The following is a 17238-nucleotide window of genomic DNA, read 5'->3' on the forward strand; positions in this document are numbered from 1 at the left end:
AAGGGAAGGGAAGGGAAGGGAAGGGAAGGGAAGGGAAGGGAAAGACATGTAAAATCACCATTTATCATTCTAGATCATATTTTTGATATATGAAGTAGATGATTTTTGTACAATCCAAAAAAGGCTCCTAAATGTTTTAATGTATCAAAAAAGCTATTCTGAAGAAATACATTCTAGCAGTCTCCTTCCTTCCAGAAGACAGCAGCTACTTGCTGGGTCATTACTGAAAGGACCTAAATTTTCCATTTAGGAATTTAGGAGTAAATAGAAGAAAGTAAACTGTCCTTATTCTCCTGTACAGAATCAGAGATGCTGTGCTTAATTTATTTCACAGGTTATGACAAGGGCATATCTTATCTGTTGAGACATTTCTGCAATGTGCTTCATACAACATTTGTTGTATTAATGAATCAATATCATTAAAATATAGTTTAACAACATAATCTAGTCCTACAAAGGTAAATAAAAATATTGTATTGTTCCAAGCCTCAAAGCTCCATAAGAGCAGAATCCTAAGCAAAATCACATTGTTGTTAATATTATTAAAAAAAAAAGGTAGGAAAAAGTTTTTCTCCTTCTTCATAGTGAAATATGAAAGAGTATCCAATTATATTTTGTGCCATTCTTTTCTCCCCTCCCTGTTTTTACACAGGATGGACTGTGCCCTCTCAGTGGAAAAGGCTTGCACAGCCAAGGAGTCTGCTCTCTGTAGTCTGCCTTCATTAGCTGCAGAAACTGGAGGATGCACAAATTGAGATTGGGGACGGGGTGGCCTGGAAAACAAAAGTTCCTCATTGGATGCTGTTCAGATAATTGAATTTTATTTGTTGTAGACATGTAAGAACTCCCTAAATCAATTGTTTTATGCGTGATCACTTGAAAATTGTTCTGCTACCAATTTACACTTTTGCCTGTGGATGGCACAGAATCAATGGGATCCTAACACTGGGTACATAAAATGCTGCATATCATCAAGTGCTCTTAGAAACCCAACCATGAGGCATCCAAAAATGGACACCCATGTTTACTTAATATTTTTGGTTTTAGTTGCCCTTTGTTTCTGCTGTAGCTCTGCAGCTTGGGGATAACCAGCCTTGTGTCTTCATAGCAATGCTAAAAACATAAATTACTTGATATTTTCAAATAACTTTCATTCAGAAGCTGCAGTGATGAATGCCATTAGTGAACTTACGGAAAATTAATTGTAAAATGTTGCAGATTTCCTCACTCACTGACTGACTCAGTTTGAAACTGAGGTAGGAATCCTGAATAAAAGCAGGTACAAAATTAATTGGTTCACTTACAAAGTGTTATATGAAAGTACAATGGCACTCAGTTAAAGTTGCACAGCAATTTTAATTCCTACATTACGTACTTCCTAAGAAATTTACTTCGCAAATTTATTATTCTCCCAATGCAGATACTTGTTGGTTTACAGCACAGTGTAAGCACTCTTATAATGCTTTATGTGAAGGAATTTATACTGTGTTATGTGTAGTAACTGGTTCTTTATTCTTACCTCAATTACACTCATTATCAATGACAGCTAATACTGTCATGCTCTTTAGGTCACATCCTGGAAGGCCATGTGGCCATTTCCTCTATAAAAATATGTTTATTGTGGATCACCATCAACTTCTGCAATGCACATGTAAAATACTGTTACATGAAATTTTGCAAATGTGTACGCAAAATTTTGTTTCCATAAACTTTAGCATGAACTGATGTTTGTAAGCAATTTTTATTTTAAGAAAAGAACATAGTTACAATTTAAAGATGTAACATGTTAAAGCAAACATATAAAGAAGAGAACTGAAATGATTCACTGGATTAACTTTACCCTCAGTTTTCTTTGGTTCACCTGACATACAGAATCTTATAAGCCACAGAGAATGAGAATTCTTCCTTCATCTTGTACACTTTGTTCATCAAGCACATCCCTCTTTGTGACTACAGTTCAACAGGGAACTTGGTACACAGTAACATTTAATAACTGAGGAAGCCAGTCAAATGTAATGATGCCACTAATAGATGTAAAAATTAAGTATGTGCCTCAACACCATGTTCTGGACATTACCTAACACATACATACAGTCCTTGATTAATACGCAAAATTTCAGTCAAATATAAAATGGAGCAGCTTTTACATGTGTAAAGCTGTGATAAGAGGTGAAATTGCAAAGCCCATATGTAAGGTACACAATATAGGAAGATAACTAAATGAGTATTCTATTTGTAACAAATCCCATCCCTGTGGGTGATGTAGTACTGGGCCTGTGCTTCTAAAAAGAAGCAAGAGTGATACACTGAACTAAAGCTGCATCTGCTTTTTAAGGAAGACATTGATTCCATTCTCACCTGTTCTCAAGAGTTTGATTTCAATCTCCAGGAATACAGCACACTTCAAATCCAATAACGTTATTTTTTTAATGACATATATTGTATCATTCTCTTGTACACAACAAAATACAGAAGTTAGGAAGGCTGTTGTTTGTTGGTTTGGCTTTTTTCCTGGAGAAATGCTACCATGCCACAAAAAAAAATCATTTAGGTTTCATCTGCACAGAAGGTGAATGTTCTAGCATGCAGAAAATTTTCCATGCTGCTATGACACAGCCAGAGGCACAAAGGTAGCTCTGTTACACCTGTGTGTTCAGTGTTGCTTCTGGCATGTCCCTTGCTATAAAGTCCATAAACTCCCCTTCAGTACTTTTTACAGAGCTTTACACTTTAGCTTAGCTCTGATTTGTGTCCCACTAACAGGTGTTCCTTTCAGGATTTCCTTTGAAATTTGACCTTTATCTATCTATCTATCTATCTATCTATCTATCTATCTATCTATCTATCTATCTATCTATCTATCTATCTGTCTATTTATTTATTTTTAAGTGGATAACATTTAAAGCAACAGTTGAATTCTGGCAACTCTTAGAACTCAATTAGAAATACATCAATACCAGCATTTTTCTAAAACATTTCCTTACAAGGAATGTGTACTTGTGATGGATTTCCACATTTTTTCCAGTGTACCAACATTGCATCTTCTCTGATATCAGCACCTTGGTCCTCTGTTACAGTGTTCTCCAGTTGTGAGGTTTTTAGATGCAATCTTTTTCATGGAGTCTTTTGCCCTTTTGAGATATGATGTGTTATAATTCTCTTCCTGAAAAAAGTAGTTTTTTAATATTATTTTTTAATATTGTGGGTTTGTTTAGCAGCTCTTGACACCATTTACCCATTGCTTGCTTTATTTCTTTTCTGTTTGAGAAATCCTTCCTTGCTTATCATAGGATATCTCTAATCTTACCTGCTGAAATTCTATTAAGCTGATAAAATATTAATATTTCTCTATCAGTACCGACTTCAATATGCTTAAAAGTACTATGTGCATCCTTCCTTTTCTCTTGACTCTTGCTGCTTTTTTCCTGCTCTCTGTCTTTCATTACATGTAGAATTTTTGCCTGGTCTTGTCATTTTTGGAGGTACTTTGGAGAAAGTTATTTTTTGTTGTTTTGTTTTCTTCCTTTCCCCTCATTCTACTTATTCTTACTTCTCCAGATTTCTATATGGCTTATATGTAAACCAGATACTATTCTGATAGGTTTTGTGCTGCTACATGAAGAAAAGCTATAGAAACAATGTTTTTTGGTAGACTTAAATTTTAGTACCTAAATATTGTTCTTGAGGCAAATTTGAATTTGCTTTAACAATATGTCTGCTCATCCAGTAACTGTCTCATTGCAGATGCAGTTTTCCTCCTGAATTCAAACATATATTTATGAACCATGTTTTTATTTTTAATGCTTTATGAAGGCTGTGATTTAAAGGTATTGCTGCTATTTAATCCTGTCTGTTGTTTTCTTCATGAATTGATAGTTTCTTGTTATGCATTTAATTACCATTTAATTTGTAAGTTCTTTTCCAACCACTTTATGAAGCCCCCTTTCTTTTGTTAATTGCTTTGTAATGAGAAGCATGTGAAAGAAAACATAAAGGTCATCATGTTGTTGAAAAATGTTCTTGACACATCTTGGCCTCTTTTATGACTGCTGGACTGTTGCCATTTGCTTCGAGGGTGGTGTGAACAGGGTCTGGAGGGTAATCTTCCTCTCTCATCATTGCAGCATGAATATACCTCCAAGTCAAAAGACTAATATCTGATATGTGTGTTTTCTTATTCTCTCAAATAGCCACAATCAAGACCCAGGCTCTAAATGTATTCATTTCATTGCACAGCATGTTTTACAAATTCTGGTTGTTCTGAACTAAGTGTGAGCTTTAGAGCTTGTCTGGCTCTCTGTAAATTCCCATTTAATTTAGGCATGTGAGTGGGTAGTTATGGTGGTGGTGGTGAGCAGCAAAGACACACAAGAGTAGCTGAAGCCTTGGAGGGAAAAGCATTTTTCTGCATAACCCAGGATGAGATCAGGTAAAGTTTAAAAGGGATTCACAAAAGCCCAGTGTTTCAAAACAGACATCAGTTTTCAGAAGGGGCTCAGTATGTACAGCATGCACAACTAAACATGCCAGTGTTTTAGGGGAATGTAATCCTTCAAGTGCAGAGTGAAAGATCATTGTTGGCTGTACACCCTGCTGATGAATTTTCTTTTCATTTTATTCCATATTAATCATTCCGGAGTTGGTTCTCACATTTAAAGTTGTGTATTGGGACATGATGGGGGCACAGTATTCCAAACTTGTGGACATCTGTAGCCCTGCCAATTTCAGTAGGGCTGCAAGAATTTTTTAAGTATAATCTGGAACAAAATGCTTTAATTGTGTGTGAAATTCACACAGCATGACCAGAGATCAGCTAGAAAAAATATTAATGAGCAATTTACGATGATTTTTTTAATTAATGTGAATATAGAGCATGTTGAGTAGGTTTTCCTACAGCAAAGATAAACTAAGTTGGACATCACCCATTAGCTACTTATGATACTTCACTGACCACTTAAAATTTCACCTTTCTTCACTCAGATGTATCCAATTATGCCCTTTTTTTTTTAGGTTAACAAATGTATATTTGTCAGATTTTCTGAACCATATTTACTACCTTCCATAAATATTCAACTCTAATATTAAAACTTATTTTTAAAAATGGCTTGCAGCACATCTAGTAAAGTATTATTCTTGGATTTAGAATAATGACTGGCTTAAGAGCAGTTTAGAAAACATAAATAAAAATGGTAAATGAATATGGTTCTGCTTTTCAAAGGACTCAAGTGTCCTGCTTGTTTTGTGCTACAGTAAGTTATCGTTCATACATACCTTAAGTTTGGTTTGAAGTTCATTTAAGTATTAAAATAACCCAGAAAGCTATATTAATTTTATGCATATTGTGGCTTAGGATCAAATCTGATTTAAAATAATTTTCATGGTTATTGGAAAGAATCTCCTGTGCCCTCTTTGGAGAAGCCAAATCTTTCATCTGGAATTTAATTATTCAAACAAATAAACAAACAAACAAACAGACAAAAAGCTTTATTTTGGGTGAGTTAGAATGTTGCTCTATGATATAGTCAGAAAAATGTTCTCAAACAACCACTGCAGAAAAACATAATTATGCTCACAAACAGAGTCGTTAGAGATGAATGAGCAATGAGTGGACAGAATGTGTTGCTTGATAAATTTAGCTCTGCCTCTGACTGCCGCTTGTTTGTGAGCTGCTTTGGTCTTCCTTGAATCCGTTTGTTACTCTAAATTAGCCTCCAGTCATGGTGGCAGCTCTCATGTGTTCCCACGGCCCTGGGAGCTATGCCAAGCATGTTCTGCTGCAAGCAGAGCCTTCTGAACAGGCTGGAGGGGATGGGGCAGAGTCAGGATCTGGTCGTCTTAGCTCGGCCTTTGGGCAAAGCATGAATATTCATCTCCTTTTGGTACAAAGCCAAATAAATATTATTGATATATAATAATACAGATACATTATCCAGGTGTAGAAAACAGACTGAGAACATGGAACATCTCAATCTCATCAAAGGCAAAAATCTCGACCAAATATGGTGGAGCAACTATCTCTAAAGCACATCCTAATCTCAGCAGAATGGAAAAGAAATGGAACCTCTGAGTACAAAAACCTGTTGGTGCAGGTACTCTCTTTGAAATAAGCTGTGAGAAAACTTGCTACCAGCATGTGTGTTCTCACTGAAGAAACATAAACTGAATCTATTGAGAACTTGAAGGAGCCCATACCAGCTCTATACACTGACACTGAAATGATCCTTACACTAAGGCATTATAGTAGGGAAATAAGAAAGAATTCTACCTGTAGCACAGCTGCCTACAGTGGGATCAGAATAACCAGCTCATTGTACTCACAGTGGTATTTTCAAGAATATGTTAATACTCAGAAATGGAATTCTTACCTAGTAGATCAGCCACAAGCTGTCTTAAGACAACAGACTAACACAGAGCCCAAGAGAACCCAGTTGTGGTTCAGGCCACTGTTGTGCAAGAGAGAAAAACGTTCCTGTAAAGACATAAAGATAAGAGATGAGGCACAGCTAAAAAAAGAATCCAAAACAGCCAGGAGCCACACAATGGTGTTGGTTACCAAGATCTGGCTTTAAAAAAGCATTGATTGAAATATACAGACAGCACTGATACTGTAGCTCTGTTATAAGATATACAAGCATATTAAGAAAACAGTTTTAATGAGTATCATCGTGGTGAAGTGAGCAGAGACACAGATTCAGAGACATTTTCTAGGTTGTAGAACCACTTGTGAAAGCAATATTTTTAAAAGAACATAAGAAGGCAACCAGGTAATAAAAGTACAACAAAATTTCCAATGAACTGTGAAAACATAAGAAGATACAAATTAAGTCTAAGCTATTTCTATGTCAGGAATTCTGAGAAAAACACAATTAATGGAAGGGAGTATTTGAGTAGGTACAGGAACTTCTTACCTCACAAGATCTCTTCTGATTTTTACAGTTTTATATATGCTTAAGAGTTACATGGAGGTTTTAGTAAGGAAATATAAAAGCATTACAGAAAAACAAACATATTGTGGCTCAAATATTTTCAGTTTGTCAACTGCTTGAGAAAAGATGGAAATACATGATTTTGCAAGAAGACATGGGATGATATAGCTCAGGAGAGTACTGTGGTCACAATGAAAACTTTGGATTCCCAGGAAAAGTACTAAACTTTGTCTTTGCAGAATGCAACAAGGAAATGAGATCTCTGCCTAATTTGTTATGAAGTGATGCTACTCAGAGTCTACCAAGTGACCAAAAAGAGGTTGTAATGAAGAGGTGACTGGCCTCTTCTCTGAAGTAAGAAGTGATGGGACAAGAGAAAATGTCAAGTTGCACCAGGAGAGATTTAGGATGGATGTTATGAAAGCTTTATTTACTGGAATAATTCACTGGAAGGGTTGTCAAACATTGTAACAGGCTGTCCAGGGAAGTGGTGGAGTCACCATCCCTGGAAGTATTAAAAAGGTGTGGGTGTGGCACTGAGGCACATGGTTTAGCTGTGGACTTGGCAGTGCTAGATGAACAGTTGGTCCTCATGATCTTAACTGTCTTTTCCAACCTAAATGATTCTATGATTCTATGCCATGATAAGGTAGGAATTGTTATAATGGGAAGGGGAAAAGTGCCATGGTAATTGAAAAAAATCTGTTCTTGTTTTAGGTGGCCTTTATTGATTTCTAATTTGTGCTGATACATGTTGGTGGTCAATTTAGCATGAATTAGTCAAAAACCAGGATATAAACGACTGTTTAAAAGCTGTGCTTGAAGCAGCAAGAAACTCCAAATAAATCTAAAACTATGAGGGGACGCTGAGCAAGCTTGCTAAGTAATAATTTGATAATACCAAGAAATCAGTGTAGTACTTGGAAACATTTCTTGCTAATAATGCCTTGTGAATGATGTGCAGCAGAAGCATGATTTTCTGTTTTTCTAATGAGCATATTTAGGCACCAACAACCACTGGGGAGAAGCAATGCTGTGTGTCTGTATTTTGGTCCTCACATTTTTTATGAGGATGTGTGATGAGCACATATAATAAAGATGAGAAACACCTGATGTTGAGACACTTTTTGGTGAGGAAGGACAGCTGATATATATAAATAAATCTTTAACAAAGATTTCAGGGGGGTTAATGAAGATTAATACCTGTGAAAGTGGTGATTTCTGATCATTTATGTAGGCTGAAGTGCTGTGATGTTAGAATAAAAACTGATTGAAAATCTTGTGGTGGGCTTTTTACATATTTTTTAAATGTGTGGCTCACATTTAAATGTGAGGCCCACAGTAAAGAAGTACAACACAGAGTGAGCTAAGACTGAGAAGTTTCAAGTAAAATACCTGCAACAGGAAGAATATGACTATAGTAAGTTGTTAGAGTGGTCCAGGATGCCTAGCACCCTTTCTGCCTCATTGTCAGCCCTGATTATTATCCATTTAAAGTATGTGATATGAAGAATTTAATAATATTTCTGTTCCTAGATGCAGACCCAGCTAATGGAAGAAGATGACAGTGGTTATATCCAGCTAAGGAAAAATCTGTGAACCATGCTACCTGTGTGTATGTCTAGTACCTGCACACTAAAACTGCTCTTCAATTTTCACTGAATTTGCTATTTTGCAAAGCAAGTTCCTAGAGCATACTTATGAATAAGTGGATGTGGAAAACCACCCCACAGAGTCATACATGGTAAAGTGAATGGAGTTTTTTCTCTTATATATATATGCAGTATTTTACTTCTTTTGCTCTAATTTATTTTTTATTTTCTATCTCTTTCTGGGCCTTGAACTTTATTTACTCTTTATGGAGGTTAGAACTTCTGGAAAAATCCAATTAATTTGTGAGCAGTTGGTATCTTCAGAGCACATACTACATCTTTACATTAAACCTCTTTTGAAATAGTTGTTATTGCATATATAACAACATATAAAAACAGTCAGCATTTGAACGTAAATTTTTTGGTAGAACCATTGTGCACTAACAGAAACAAGATCTCTTAGAACTACATTTCCTTTAATTTTTAACTTTTTAAAAATTAAAAAATATCCAATGGATTAGTACCCGTTCCAGATATCTATCTCAGCCAAGCAAACCACCAGATTTTTGAATAACTGAAAACTAGTTAATTGACTGTAAACTCACAGTGCTTTTTGTGATATGATTCCAGATTTATCTGAGGGAAGAGACTCTGGCAAAAAGGACTCACATGATTTGGGATAAGAGATGACAAGTGGCCAAGAATATTTGCTGTAGATACAAGGGCATCTACTCGTAGAGGACAGTGGAACACAGATAACGAGGTTACAGTTCAGCTTAGAATTAAACTATAAGAAAACATCTGAAGCTAATGAGTTTGTACCTGAAATAAAGAAACCAGAAAGTCCATATGAGAGAATATTTCATACCCTCTCTGCTTTATCCAGTTTAATACAGTAACAAACAATATATGTATTTTTATTTCTTAAAAGAACTATTTTTCAGGCAAATATTTCTTGATTTCTTTTGATGTCAGAAGATATCACCTGAAATTTTTCACTGAAAAGATTTGCTTATGAATTTCACTAATTTTTCACTGAAAAGACAAAAAAAAACCCCTATTTAAATTAAACTGTTAATGTATGCTGCTATATTTACTATATATGTACTGTTACATTTAAATAATATTTTGAATCTATATTTTCCCTGGTAGCATATTTTTCATACATCTGGTATTAATACACTTGTGTGAGAATTTTCTTAAAGATTCTCAAAATTGTATTGCCCGTGGTTAACCCCTATATTGTGGATAAAATAAGCAATGCATCATTTAGCAGACACACTGAGTTCCTGTAATTCATGGGATTCAGAGTTCATCTTATTATTTGAACACTGCTAGCTAGCACAAGGCTACATATTGCATCCTCAGTACTCAGTAAAAAAATAAGAAAGTAAATTCTATGATGTTTCACTCTTTATGGTGCATCAAATTTCCTTGGTGCTTGAAGTTTGTAAAGGCATCCATTAGCCAAAGGGAAAGGGGGAATAAGAAAGCCATGTTTATAAAGTCAGGGTTCAGGGCAAACCTTAGATCATCTTTTCACAGGCAAAAATGGTACCTATAATTCAAAGGAACTACATCAGAATAATTAAGATCAGAGAATGACCATTCAGGACACATCCTGCTGACCGTTTCTCTGACCCTTTGTACAGCTCTGTAGCAGAAATGGGACAGAGAGATACTCCCAAGAGGTTACACAGTGATCCTCATGACATGAAGGATATGTGGGTGCCATTAAACTGATGCACCAGTTCTGTCTCTGCATTTCCACCCAAGGGATGTCTGAGCTCAGCTGGGATCAGTGCTGGGTAACATGATAGGAATTGTTGTGTGAGAGAAAACCCTATAAAAGAACAAATAAATTATGGGTATAACCTAGTTGTGTAAAATACTCCCAGACACATGTGGAAGCAGGAGGTTTGTATAGCTTTCTGTAACCTCTGGCTGGAAATGGCACAGATCTTTCCATAGGAGGCAAAATATGGCCCTTCTGAAATAAGGGTGGAGGGTTAGCACACAGATTTTGCTTTCTGGTGTGGGGCCTGATAAGGATTTCACTGTTTGCCTAAGGTTTCAGGAATGGTGCTAATTGTCCCTGTTTGGGGGAAAAATGGGGAAAGGAAGAAAAATAATTATAGGGTTGCTCCAAAAGCTTTTGCTGACTTGACAATCACCTAATTCAGCTCTTTATTGACTCTTGCTAAGGAAGCAGATCAAAGGGGCTTTCACTAGAATAATTTAGGGGAGAGTTACTTGCGGCAAGAGGAACAGCAATTCCAAAATTGTTCTGGTTCTGCAGTGAAATACCACGGGAGCTGGTTGTCTTTTGGGACAGGGATTTGTTTTGTGGGTATGCATAACAAAAAGGAAATGGCACCCCTTTCTTTTATCAAAATCAAAGTCTTATTTTGATAATGACACTAATAAAGAAGGACAGGAAGGAGCAGAGCTGTAAAGAAAAAAGCTACATTACCACCATGATTTCTCAGCAATGCTCATATTGATTCCACTATTTAGAGAGAAGTTTTTGGACCTCAAAAGGTACATCAGAACACTTCATTGGCCAAATAGAAGCTATCTCACACTGCAATATATGTTTGTTGCTCAGTCACCACTTTTTGTTCCCCAGAAGGTGACACATCTGAGTAGAATGTGGATCTTCACTCCACCGAAAGTCATGTACCTACAGTGACCTGAAAATGCTGTTTGTTAACAAATTCTTAATCTTTTTGTGATTGAATCTTGCAACTTTGAAAAGCTCCCTGTAGGTGAGTACAGACCATTGCTAGCCCAGGTATATCCCAAAATTCAGTAAGGTTTGGTCACTTTGAAATTATATCACCCTCAAGTAGAGCATGGCCAGATTTCCTTTGATTTCAAACAGCTGTAATTTTTCCATACATATTAATGTTGATGGCATGTAGTAAGTCTTGGGAGTTTCCTGGAAGCTGGCAAATCTTTTCTGTGCCAGTAATGTGAACCAAGAGATGTCTAGTGTTGCTGAGTGAAATGCTTTTTACTGCTTTCTTTGTACAGAGAATAAATAAAAATATTTGTTAAGCCTAGGTTGTTTTAACTGAAAAGGAATTAACTTGATATTGAAGTTTTCCAAACAGAACTTTTTTTTTTTCCAAAAATTCAATCTTAGAAGTTAATTGCATTTAATAGTGAAATAGATGAAAAATAATAAAAAATAAATAAATAAATCCACAACAAACAAAAAAACCCCACCCAAATGTAACAATTTCATTTGATCAGAAATGGAGCAGCTTTCACTCTTTTATTTTACTGTGGAAAAAAAAAGCCAATTGTCAAATGGTATAAGTCACGTTTGTGCTGCCATAGTTATAATCATCTTTCAGTTCTGTGACAATGAAGACAATTTGCATGTTTGATGCTCTTTTTCTTATGGCCCATTTTTACTGAAAACATATTTATTATCCATGACCTCATGCAATGCATTGTTTTTTTTTTAATAAGGAAAAACATGCTTAATTACAAATATTAAAGCTTGAAACTGTGAACAAAAGTGGTATTTTTACCAGTGACACAAGGTTGCTGGTTTTCTGTGGAAGGCTGTGTGCATCCATGAAAATGATTAATGTTCAGTCCTGGCTGCAAAGGGATAATGACATTCTTCGACATTTTCTATCTTACATCACGCTGTGTTCACCCTTTTTCATAAGCAAATCTTTGTAAAAGAGAAAACTAACTGTACCTGCTGTCCCATCCAACACAACTTTCCAGAGCTTCATGTGAAAAAAGTTATTTTCTCTACCACTAGTTTAAAGAGTAGTAGCAGAAATTGATGTTAGTGTTGTCGTTCTCAATGCTAACTTGTTGGCCTTCATTTTTGTAAAATTGCTGATGTGCTACCTAAATCTTAAAATACTTGAATTTTTCTTACAGTATCATTAGAATATTGATTTATTTTTCAGTATAAATATTTCCATTAATTCGAACTTAAATGAAAAAAAAAAAAAAAAAAGAAATTTCCCTCCCCCCTTTCTAAGGAGCACTTAAGGAAATGTGTTTAGAAATGCCATACTGAAAGTTTTCACCCTTTTAATTGCACACTGTCCAGTCCTGCTCTTTGTGGTTCCTGGAGCTTCCAGCTGAGATCTGGGTCTTACTCCTGCAAGTACTAAATGTACATAATCAGAAGCAATCCTGTTTCCAAGGCCTTCAAGGCAAATGAAGCAAGACAGGAAAAATAAGCACCAGTGTTCCTGCTTTTTCCAGCTGGGCACTAAGGGACTGAGTGATTAGGATTCTTGCCCAGTGTCAGTAAAGTTTATTGCAGTAACAGGAATTGAACATATGTCTTCATTTTCCCAGGCTCCTGCTTTAAATAGAGACCCTCTTTCCTTCTGTGAAACCTTATTCTGTCTGAAATGCTGTATTCAAAATTCATAATGGTTGAACCTGAATATTTGAACATATGGTTTTCAAATTTGTTATATATTGGAAAACTTAAAAAAAATTTGCCTGCTAACATTGTGTCTTCAAAGGCCATTAAATAGTCTGGGCCTAGATGTCAGGCCACAGTTTCAAAAACTTTTGCCAGCAAAAATATCTTTCTATGCAAACAAATCAATATTCATGTGTCCTAGCTGGACATTTACATGAACAAATATGAGTTTTGCCTGGGCAAACACTGATGCATGAAGCCTCCACTGGCATGTCTCAGCATAGAGTTTTAACTAAACATGTTTTCTAGCAATAAGTAAAGTGTTCATTTTGCAAGTGTAGTCTTTTATTATATAAGGAGAATGATTAATTTCGTATTAGTAAAATCTAGAGAAATAAATACTAATGGAACAGAGGAGCAATGTTTGATTCAATGTTTTCAACTAGCCTTTGAAATTTAGCAAGCATTCCTCTTAGAAAGTTATTATTTTCTCCTTTTGCAGTGTACTCTATATTTTTACCATAATTTCTAGATGCAAGTTCTCCTACACAAATCATTAATTCAACGTCTATTTAACTTCTAGGTTTTGAATGACATGCTTTGATTCAGGGCAATAAATGAACAACTTTTGAGGGGGCAGGGAAGAGAGAAAAATCCTGGGATTTTAATTTCCACAGATGGGCTGTTTGTGTTCTTTTACTTAGGATTTGTCTTGGGTTATCCTTGTTAGCTGTAACTGCCCACCAACATCAGATAAAAGATCCTAACTTGAGAAATGGAGACTGTCCAAAGTTTATGAAATTTAAATAAATTTAAATAAATATCATCTCACCTGCAGTGCAAGTCTCCTGTTCAGACTGGGAGGTCTTGATGGAGTCTGTTTCCTTCACTCCTTCTAGTGCCCTGGAATTCAATCCAGAAAAAGAAGTAGGTGCCCAAATTTAAAACTGCAGTCCAAAAAACCTCTGCTTACTTGCTACCAGCTCCTAGAAGTGTCTAAACTCCACAGTGTGATTTATTTTTTTCTTCAGACATTCTTAGGTATCTGAAACATGTGCCTCTCCTTCAGATCATCTTATGAAATCCTCTTTCAGCCACTTCCTTCAGTGAGAGACAGAGGGATGATCTATCTGACAAACTAGATGATTTCTATAAAGAGTCAAAAATCTGAATCAATTTCTCCCTTGACTATTCTTTTCCTTTTAAAATTCAGTTAAACCAAACCTTCCACTGATCCCAGCCAGTAATGGAGCACAAGCCTCACATTTTTTATTTGCTATTTCAGACAGCACCAGTGATCTTTCCCAACTTCTAGCCAACTGCAGAGGTGTGCCCCCAGGCTCACTGAAAGTGTGTTGATACAGATACTGCAATCCCTGTGGTGTTGCACAATAAAGTCACACCCTTAAGAGCATTGCATCCCTACTATAATCTCCAGTTCCCTTTGTGTTATCTGGCAGCAGGGACCTTCAATATATTCCCCTCTTTCTCGTGGTCCAGCAGGTAAAACAAAGCCAGATTGGCCCACTTTTGGGAACCCTCCTGAAACAAACCAGAGCAGGAGTCTGTTTTCAACAATGTTGAGCAGCATAAGCTAGCCTGGCCTTGAGAGTATTCTTACACAGGATTTATTTCACACAATAATTTTACCTTTGTTGAGAGAATCCATTTCCCTTCCTATCTTTTGTTGTTACATAATTGTCACAAGAGGAGTGTGAGCTTCAGACAAGGCGTGCCTTAGCCTCAGGTTTTGGCAACAGTTTAAATTTAAGGAATCACTCTGACCTGCATCTGGCAGATCAGGTCTATTTATAAAATGAATTTTTCATTAAACCAGCAAGAGATAACAGATAAAATATCCTAATCAGAATCTCTTACTACTTGGTATAAAACTAAATAGAGCTACTAGTAGATTACAGCATTACATAAAACAGGGCATGAAATCAAGATATCTATGTTAAATCTAGTAAAAGAAATAGTATTGATTAGGAGCTGAATGTAATTTATCACTGAAATGACACAATAACATGCACAGATTCCTTCACTTAATCCCTGGGGAGTAACCTCAAAGCGGGCTTCTCTATACATGGGAGAAACTCCACACATTTCCAGGGAAATATATGGAAGATTTCTGCTCTGTGGAAGTTTGGTGTAAAGTAAGTGTCTGTCAGTCAAAAATCCAGTTTATCTTCCTAGTTCTCACTTAACAAATGGTAAGATATTTACTGGCAGCTGGAGATGCCAGACAAATGTTAACCCCACGGCACAAAATAACTCACTAAAAGACATCTTGTCCTGTTTGAGTTATCTGACTGGTTAACAAGCAGCAGATAAGCTCTGGTGGGGGTGAGATGCCCTGCTGCAATGACGTAATTCTGCTTCCTCCTTCACATCCTTTTCACCATGCAGCAAATAAAACTAGTTGTTACCTGTCACCACAAGTGTCCTGGGCCACAGACAGTGGATTTATTCTCCCTTCATTAAAGGGTAATCCCTCTGGGCCTCAAAATTAAGGATGAATAATTAATCCCTTAACTTCTACCATAATTAAAAGCAAATTGAAGCTTGTGTTAAGAAAGAAGGTTGTAAAAATTAAAACTAATACCACAGTTACTTGTGCTACTTGAAATATAAGGCAAAAGAACTTCAGGATTTCTCTTTTAAGACATCTCTTCATTTGGATTGATCCCAGTTACTTCACAACTGATCTCTCATAATCAGTAGTCATGGTGTCAGTTGCTGGGTGTATTGGGTGATGCACCTAATGTGCAGAACTTGTCCTCTTGCTCTAGGTGTGTCTTATGGTTTGCAACTCAAAATGAGTCACAAGCAACTTAGAGTTTTATTCCCAAGTGCCCCTTGACTGTAAACTTGGGGAAATTTTATCCTTCCTGCTGAAGGATACATGCCTGCTTTGAAAATTGACAAGAACTTGTCACAACTCCTAATAGCTGAGTTTGACTCACCAAGCATCCTCCAGAGTTCAACTTTTCAGAACAGACGTTGTGTCAGGAGATATTGCTTTCATCTGAACAAAATCAAACATAAGAAGTATTTGAAACATCCTCTTCCTCCTGCCTCCTTGACATAAATGAAATTCAGTGGCCCATAATTCTGCTTAAATGATCCCAGATAACCAACAGAGAAAGTGGAGGAACCAAGCACAACACCAAACTCATAGAGCGGGCAAACCACACATGCAGTTTGGGCTTGGGTCAGTTGCTCATTAACACAAGGCCTTAATTTCTTTCAACTTTCTAGAGCATCTAATGAGATGGTCTACTGCATAGCTCCAGCAGGCATGATATAAGAATATTCCTAAAAAGCTATCTATGACCTAGCAAGGAAAAACTTCTTTAGTTCCTTCTGTAATCAAGGGCCCAAGTTTGGCTGTAGGTTAAATACAAATTTGATTAAATTATATTGATTAATTTCTGAAGGACAGTATAGTTAGAGCCTCGGTCTAAATAACTTTCTAGAGAGCACACCTTTCAGTGGTGACTTCAGAGGGCTGAGAGAGATTAGCTGTTGCGGAGGCTTTTGCCGTGTTAATAATAATTTATCATCAAAAATTATGTTAAATATTAACAATTACATGCCAACCCCAGTAACATTTGTTCTTAGAACTACTTAGAAGTGAAGCAAAATACATTACTAATACCAGGAAACAGAAGTGAAAGTGTACTGAACAGATACTTCCCCATTAACAGTTTGGAGAAATCCAGTTACTTTCATACCACCTTTCTCTTCTTGCTTGCTGGCAAAACATGAATGGCTGACATAGCCAAATCTCTTTTAGTTTTTAGGTATCTTACTTCAGATAAGAAGGAAGTGGTTGTTCACAAACATTTGTCTATATTACCTTTAAATCTTATGTTTAAAATCAGATTGTTTAATATGGTTTTGATGTTTTCCACAGTAGGCTGAAGATAGTAGTAACTCAGGAAGTACAAAATAAAAGATCACCTTGTCTGAGTTTTCCTTCCTCATTTAGTACGCTATGAGCTAAAGTGCCTGAATGAATAAAACTCATGGAGAAGAGACACTGAAAATTGTCTGAGAAGTCAGAAAAGAGAATAAAATGTGATTAATGCCTTCTCATTCATTCACCTTCAAACTGGAAAACTTTCAGATGTCTCAGTTCAAAGCAGCCTATAAGCTACCCATTAGGTAGAAACCATGCCATGGTATATTGACTCCATACTTACCCAGCATTAATACACAGGGTCCATGTCCTATATTGATGTAGATAATGAGTTCAATTAGGTATCCTTCATGAATTTAAGACTATTTTTTCAGCTCAATTCTC

General features: G+C 36.2%; 1 long non-coding RNA gene across 3 annotated transcripts; it reads right to left on the reverse strand.

The window, feature by feature from the left end:
- Positions 1–57: 57 nt before the first annotated feature.
- On the reverse strand, positions 58–16040 carry LOC107200673. 3 transcript variants are annotated; one of them, XR_001519705.3, is made up of 4 exons: positions 15896–16040; positions 13762–13832; positions 6366–6469; positions 58–3163 (listed from the first exon to the last, which is right to left on the reverse strand). It is a non-coding gene; the product is annotated as an uncharacterized LOC107200673 (long non-coding RNA). The 3 variants fall into 3 exon arrangements; XR_004496035.1 differs by lacking the exon at positions 58–3163 and adding an exon at positions 3182–5873; XR_004496034.1 differs by lacking the exon at positions 58–3163 and having other exon boundaries at positions 5884–6469.
- Positions 16041–17238: the final 1198 nt, after the last annotated feature.

The sequence above is a fragment of the Parus major genome, chromosome 2 (assembly GCF_001522545.3).
Source record: "Parus major isolate Abel chromosome 2, Parus_major1.1, whole genome shotgun sequence".
Lineage (NCBI taxonomy): Eukaryota > Metazoa > Chordata > Aves > Passeriformes > Paridae > Parus > Parus major.